General features: G+C 41.4%; 1 pseudogene; it reads left to right on the forward strand.

The window, feature by feature from the left end:
* The first annotated feature begins 7,097 nt into the window (after positions 1-7,097).
* On the forward strand, positions 7,098-7,955 carry LOC118623733 (annotated as a pseudogene).
* Positions 7,956-8,410: the final 455 nt, after the last annotated feature.

The raw sequence follows: 8,410 nt of genomic DNA on the forward strand, positions 1-8,410 counted from the left end.
TTTAACTTCTAGATGAATTTTGTTTCTAATTTCTCACATGATGTAACAAAAAGAATAATTGTGATACCTAATTTTATATAAAATCTTAAATAAGTTTGTGTTTTGAGGTATTTTACACTGAAAAGCTTGGGGGGAAAAGTGGTTGGATAACTATTTCCTTCTTGGATGGAGAAACAAATTTTCCTTTAACTTAAAAAAAAAAAAATCACATTTGAGAGGCAGCCACCAGGGACAGTTTCACTTGGAAAGAGACTTTTTGAGAAAGTTCCAAGTGACTGAGAAAAGAGAATTATAATGGAATTTGCTCCACAACTTTTATTCTGACAGAGGATCTATTCAGCCTATGGAATTCTTTTAAAATCACTGACCTGAACAATATGCTTCTGAGAATGTTTTTCTGCTTGGCTTATAAAGATTTTATTATGTATCTATGATATAATCACTAGAAAATGCTCCCTCTTGGGCATTTGTTGTTTCTCTAATTATCATAGTTGATTATGAAGCTGATATACCTGACGTGCTCAAAGGTATAACAGGAAAGCAGATACAATCTGTTGTGCAAACTGCACCTTCTGTCTTTATAGTGGAGTCTGTTGCTATATATAATGATTCTATCATTGAAAGGACTTCCTATAAACAAATTCTTTTTATTTAAAAGGACAAAAATTATTGTAATAAGGTTAAAAGGATGATTCCAATAGTTATTTGTGATTTTGATGTCATGGCAAATCTATTTTCATCTGTGAGCTCTTATACAAGTTCCTTCTCTGAGCTTCGGTTTTCTTCCTATAAAACAGAGCTAGAACTATATCTCATCTCTTGTTTGGGGGATAAAGACAAATGATTTATGTAAATGGTTTAACACGTGTACATAACTCCTTGCTCTCTGTTATCTTGGAACCCATACGACTTGAAAGCCCAGAGCCACAAATAATCGAAATACATGTTATAGTACATTGATTTTTACTCTTTTGGTTGTGAAACTGAAGAAAAGTAACTCAATAAATTACCCAACTATGAAGAAATTGTACTCTTTAACTGTTATTTAGATCTTCTCAATTATTCAAACTATTTGGGAAGATCAGAGATTAGGTTAATATAAAACAGCCATGAAACTAAAAAAATCTTTACATTTGGCTTTGGAATGTGTTTGGCTATTACATTTGAAGATCGGTGCATCTGGTGGTCTAGATAGTCACTTCAAAGAAAATGAGGAAGGTACGTTGAGGACACATGGTTCAGGCGCAGAGAAACATGCCATCTCCCTACCCATCTTCTCTATCCCCAGCTCTTCCCTTAGTGCAGTGGTAGGAAATGTCTGCTTTCTCTTAACTGATGAAAAATCTGTGTTTGCTCAAAACTTCCTTAAAGCAGGGAAGTAGCTGAGTATTTGAGCTTCAAAGGGCTTCTCTTCATGCAAACTAAATAGAGAAAATTGAAATGTCTAAAAAGCTATAATTAAGCAAATGCCATACTAACTGCATTGAACTTGAAAGCAAGCTTATTATGGATAACTTAGAGTTCTGCTAAGCCACCCAAGGACAATGCTGATTAACCTCCATGTGCTTTGAATATTTATGAGGCATGGATCTGAATATACTAAAACAAAGCCTGCACCACTGATTTTATTATTTATTTAGAGGTATTAATTTATTTTTAAGTGAGCATCTATATGTTGATATAATAACAACATTAATCTGGAAAGATATACATATATACATATACATATCTATCTTTTTTTAGAAAGACACGTCCAGAAAATTCTCAAATTCTTTTATTTTAGATAAAATACTTAATGCTTGATTTCCATCTGATAAAAATAATTTAAATAAGACACATTAAAATGCACTTTAATAATAAAACCTACAGTGTGTTTTTAAAGTCACGTGAATCTATTGCTGATAAAAGTGAAATAAACTATTCTCCAAAGAAGAAGGTGGTATTTTATTTTATTTTTTTTAATTCCTCATCTGAGAATATTTTTCTTACTATTATCAGATAGAGTGAGTGGGAGGGAGAGAGAGACAGAGAGAAACATACATGTGATAGAGCCACATTCGCTGGTTGCCATCCGCACAACCCGACCAGGGCCGGGGACCAATCGCAACCGAGATATGTGGCCCTGACCGGAATCGCACCTGCAACTCATTGGTCCACAGGCCCACACTCTAACTGCTGAGCCAAACTGGCCAGGGAAGAAGGTGGTATTTTAGCAAAGCAAAGATGTTAAGTCTGATTTTCAGAAAACCTGGAAATAATGGTATGACAGTGTTGTTGGCTTATATAAAGAATTAATTGTAGCCCCAGCTGAGTGGCTCAGTTGGTTGGAGCATTGTCTTGTGGACCAAAAACTCTGGGGTTCAATTCCAGGTCAGGGTACATACCTAGGTTACTGTTTGATCCTTGGTACGGGGTACAGGAGACAATAGATTGGTATTTCTCTCTCACATTGATGTTTCTTTCTCTCTCCCTCTTCCTTCCTCTCTCTTTAAAATCAATAAACATATTCTTGGGTGCGGATTTTAAAAAAAAAAGGATCAATTGTAGAATACTTTTTTTAAAAAAGAAAAACTGTTTCTTTGCAAATGGTGAAAACAGAACTTCAGAGAAACTTGATAACACGTACTTGTGCAGTGATTTTTAACATTCCAAGTAGAGTGTGGGATGCAAAGTTAAGGATTATTGTGTGGATGAGTGTCCTGTGTCAAACATCTGATTACATAAAGTTAAACATTTTCATTCTGCACTATCAATTGCTATACAACAAATCTTGCAGCTTCTCTGGGTGATTCTGGCTCCAAGTCTCTTGTGGGTTGCAGTTAAGATGCTGTCTAGAGTTGCAGTCATCTGAAGGATTGACTGGGGCTACTGGATCCACTTTCAAGACAGCTCACTCACCCAGCCAGAGTGGCTCACTGATTGAGCATCGATCCATGCACCAAGAGGTCACTGGTTCAATTCCCGGTCAGGGCACATGCCCAGGCTGTAGCCTGATCCCCAGTGGGGGGCATGCAGGAGGCAGCCAATTGATGTTCTCTCTCATCAGTGTTTCTATCTCTCTCTCCCTCTCCTTTCCTCTCTCTCTAAAATCAATAAAAAAAAAAAAAGAAAGCTCACTCATGCGGCTGCTGAAGGGATGTAATAATTCTTTGCCATGTGGGGTTTTCTTTGACACATATTAACTGATTTTGCCCAGACCTCGTGATCCAAGAGAGAGAACAAGGAGAAGGCTTTGGTACTTTTTCGGACCTATCTTAAGACTAGGGAGACACATGTTGTCATTTCTGCTATAATCTACTCATTAGAATTCAGTCACTAAGTTCATACGCAACCAGAGGGGAAATAACCTCTGTTTCTTGAAGGGAAATGTATCGGATGATTTGTGAATATATGTTAAAACTATAACGCATCACTGTAGAACTTCTCAGAGCCGTTCATACTCTAATGTGAATCCAATAGTGTGTGTACCATTTCTCAAGCTTATTTGACCACTGAACTCATTTTTTGTGTGGATTATTTTGCAGAACTGATGTTCCATTGGAGACACTTTAGGACACACAGGTTTAACATTACCATCACAAAGAAAAACATGTATTTCTTCAGGATTACAATATATAGTATTGTTAGCTTTGGTGATAGCAATTCATTATTATCCTGGTGCTAGATAACAAGTTTCTAGGCCTTAGATAGTCAAATTTAGTCAATGAGTATTTATTACTCTCTTCTGTACCAGGCCCCGTGGGCACAGTGCTCCGATGAGCAACAACATGGAAAAGCTGCAATGAGGTAACAGCAAATACCTAGAGTATAAACTATGTGCCTTGCACAGTTCTAACTTCTTTGTGCATGTTAACTCATTTACACACACACCCCCAAATAACCCCATGGGACAGATCCCTCTTCTACACACAAGGAAACTGACATAGGAAGGAGTTAAATAACTCACTCAGGGGTACACAGCTGACTAAATGTCAGCGCTAGGACTCAAATCGAAGGGGAGTCTGGCTCCCAAGTTTAGCTCTTATCATTATGAACATGGCATGCTAAGTGCTATACTACCAGATACTTGTAGGAAAGAAAAGAAGATTGGAAATAGTTCTGGTCTGGGGGACTAGAGGAAAGTGTCACAGTGAAGCTGACATTTGAGCCAGGACTTAAAAGGGTCACCAGGAGTTAGCCAGATGGACAAAGGAAAAAGGAAATTGAGTGTTCCCAAGGCACAGAGTCCTGACCCTGAGTTGGGGGTTTCAGGAATGCTTGTGTGAATCGAGAACGCCACCGATGACAAAGCATTCTGCAAGATGAAGCTGAAAAGTTAATGGCAATTACCTCGGAATTAAAACTCAGAACCACAGTGTTATTTAGTTCATATCTGCAAATGTTTAATATTAATATTCACCTTTGCAAAGAGTGACCCATTGAGCCAGGAAGAACTGTCTAACATAGCCTTGAAGGTGGGGTGTGGTGGACACTGTGGTGCACAACCTGGAACCCTTTCAGGGGTGAAGGATCTCAGAAGGGGTGCTGCCAGCAGAGCACTCGTAGTGGTCAGTCCACCATGGGGACTGTGTCCCACCACTGAAGAGAGCTGCCTCGCCCAGTCATGACCCTTTCCCAGGTCACCTGCATCCAATGACAATCAGGGATGGGGTATAAAGGCTGGCCTCTCATCTCAACTCAGGACAACACAGAAGGGCCGTCCTGGCTTTAGAGGTCCCTGTTGGGTTGGCTGCAGACTTGGTTGAAACCGTATCACAGTTGGCTTCACCCTCTTGGGATCACTGCCTGCAGAAGAGCAGAGAGAAAGCAGGTAGTCATCTCAAGAGGCTCCATAATAATAACCCTAATCTCCCTCTCAGTCTGCCTCCTGGGGAACTCAGCCAGCTCCAATTAGTTCCAGGAATGGGTGAGAAAGCAGATTGGGATGAAATTTTGGAGCTCTTGGCTGGCAGTTCCAATTCCATCACGGGGGTAGGGGATCCCCGTGTAACCTCTAGAACAAGGTAGCAGTGCGGTTGTTTCCACCTTTGCCGGCGGTGAACTGGGATAGCATAGCAGTGACTGATGGAAGGGAAAGAACTAACAGATGCAGCGTAGTAGGAGTTTGAGAATGTGTGACACAGAGAAACTGTGGGGATGGGGGAATGCTAAGTTCAACTGACACTCTAGAAAAAACAATTATGACCACCACCAACAAAAACAAGAGTGACAGACTGTAAAAGAGAAGAGTGAAAATCAGAGACAGCCTCCTTGGTAGCATAAAGAGGCTCTCACCTCCTGGAGGGAGACAGAGAAAGCTGGGGACCAGACCAGGAAGTAACCAGAACAGCAGCAGAACTCAGAAGAAGGTTCCACTCCCAAACAATGCAAATCTCTTATGTCAAGTTCAGGGCCTGGCCTGGGTATGAGGGTGGGGGTAGGGGGTGGGGGGTTGGGGTGACCCCAACGCCTGGACAGGAAAGCTGGATTAATGTGCATGATAATTAAGAATTCCCAGATTCCCCTGGACCCATTGAGCCTGCACAAGGGGCCCACAGTTCCCACTGAAGGGCGAGCACTTCCCCTTGTTTGCTATGAGTTCAATAGCTGGGATTCAGTCACAACCTAACCAGCCAAGGGCATACTGGCTCTGACAAGGGCGGAAAGGAGCCAGACCTCGAGGTGCTGGTGAATGGGCAGGAGCAGATGGTGGTATAGCTGTCTGGGTCTGGAGCAGCTTGATGAAGGGTAGTGAAATGGAAGGCTGTATAGGGAGGGTTTATCCGGGACGTAGGACTTAACACCCTGGCAAGGACCCTGGGACATGCACAGACACACATCTAAGATGCCCCCTAGAAGAAGCAGTGGAGCACATGGAAGCAGACCCGAGACATGCCGGAACTGCCTTGACAGACAGTGGGAGGAGCTGAAACGCCCAGGGATATAGGAGTGTTGAAGAGGGTTTGCTATGCAAGGCCCCAAACTGCCAGAGGCCCTTGTTCCACAGAAACAAAGGAGGAGCATCTTTTGCCCAGCAGCAGGGACATGCTGGTAAAAGGGGTGCCAGCATCCCTAAGAAGTCCAGTGGTGGCTGTCACCTTATGGGACAGGGCTGATGGTAGGAGAATCCAACTCCAGTAGCAAAGGAGGTGATAGGAACCCCAGGTAGACACAATTATTGTCATGAGGAGCAAAGTCATGAAGTCATACAGAGAGGTCTATATTCAGACTACTATGGATGTTGTGAATAGACTACAGAGTCACTAAGGGCAAAATAGATAGGTAGCCAGGAAGGGTACTACTCAATCCATAAAATCAAAAGAAATCAAGGATGGATGATAAGGAGACTGAGAGCAGGCATCCCATAAAATGTTTTTGAACTTGAGTCAGGTTTTGAACCTGGAACCCAGTGGCTGAAGAAGAGTCAGGTCCTCAGGAAGAAGGACGCTGCAGTCCCACAGTAAATGAGCACCAAACGATTCCCTGGATCTTCCTTAGGGAAACCCAGGCCATTTTACTAGGGCGAAGGAACACACGCCCAGAGACCCCTGTTAACATGTGGTCACATGGGGACAGATCACAAATGGAGTCCTGGCCCATGTCTGGCCACCAGTGAGCCCACTGGGACTGTGGACCCATCCAGTGGTCACTTCCCTGGTCCCCAGATATATATCTGAAATAGATGCACTTGGCAGCTGGCTGACTGCTGCCTGTGGGGTCAGACCTATCAAACAGCCCAGGGGAAGGCCAAGTGGAAACCTCTGAAACTGTCCTCTCCCCACACCCAAAGTAGCACATCAAAACCAGTGTTGAATCCTAGGGAAATGACAGCTATTGGGAAGGGGAAGGTTTGAGCTCTCTATACTTCCTACTGAGATCAAGACACTTGCGAACTAGTTCATTCCAGGAACTGGATATCAATTCTATTTCACCTCCAAACGGAAAAGGTTACTTCTAATGTTGATTTTATTATAGCCACAATAATTCAATTCCATTATAATTAAATGACTTGGGAAGTCCACAAAAACTTTTAAAATGGAATTTTCCTGTATATGCTATCTCTACGAATACCTTAAAAAATACATTTAATTAAAGAGTTGTAAAATTGGTTGTTGAAAATACAGACCAATGTTCCACGATTGAACCCATGTTCTCTTCAAGCATCTATTGAAAAATCACAGAGAATGGAAACTGCTCCAACAACCCACCATTCTTCATTCTGGGACAGTGGATAGGAAGCAGTTAGAAAATGCCACCAGGGATACACTTGTACGTCCTGGAAATGAGCATAAAATGAAGTCTGAAGCTTTGCTGAGTCATCCAGAGAGCTCTCAGTATAACAGTCTTCCACAGGTCTCTCAAAGGGACTCAAAATCTGCATGTGGGCCCATCTCCATGGGCCCTCGGGGGCTCAGCACCAGCACATGCCTGATGTTCAGCTTCATTTTCTTAAACATAAGATGTTTGGATGTGATTCTGTAAAGCAGCCAAGAAATATAGAGGAGCCCAGCAGCCTGCCTGTCTCAGAGAAGGATTATAATTCTCAGATGGGTTTAAACATTCAGGTAACTGATGATGATATTTAGGAAATAATTCAAATAGATAGAACTGGTGATACATCTTCCAATGATGACATAGGAAGTACAAGAGATGGAGGTGAGAATGAAGTTCTAGAGATTATTGATGCAGGAGACCTGAGGGAGAAGCTGACAATATATCAAATGGAGATTCAACTGCTAATAGCAGTGATAATGAAGACCCTCAAATAGACATTGTGGAAGAGGACCCTTTAAATTCTGGAGATGAAGTCAGTGAGCAGGATGTGCCAGGCCTGTTTGACATGGATAATTGTCTGTCAGTATGACAAGATTCATCGAAGCAAGAACAAATGGACATTCTATTTGAAAGATGCCATTCTGTGTTTCGGAGGGAGAGACTATGTATTTGCAAAGGCTACTGGTGATGCAGAGTGGTAAAACTTATGAGCTCAATACATCATAAACATCAGTGGGACTATATCATGTATTGGGAAACCTATTTTGATTTAAATATAGTCCACAGAACTGCTCAAATTTTTGGTTAACTGTATGAAATTTAATACATTTATAATTCAGATGCAGATACAAATATACATTTTACATTTCTTTAATTAAAAAAGAAAAAAAGAGTGAAATACATACCTTTAACCTTTGTCCCTCCCTTTCTCAGAGGCACCTTCACCTCGTCAACTCTCCCCCCTCAGCCCCACTAGCCTCCTGTAACCTAATGTAAATGTTTTATATACCATCTCAGAGAATCCAGGGAAATTAGGCCATATTATATTATTTAGCATTTGATATATTATCCTTTTCAAAGATAATTTGCTATTTGTTGTTGTTATTTCAAAAGAGCTTAAAATGGGTAAAATTTAGGGGAAAGAGGACCTAATGGG

Source organism: Molossus molossus, unplaced genomic scaffold (genome assembly GCF_014108415.1).
Source record: "Molossus molossus isolate mMolMol1 unplaced genomic scaffold, mMolMol1.p scaffold_m16_p_10, whole genome shotgun sequence".
NCBI lineage: Eukaryota > Metazoa > Chordata > Mammalia > Chiroptera > Molossidae > Molossus > Molossus molossus.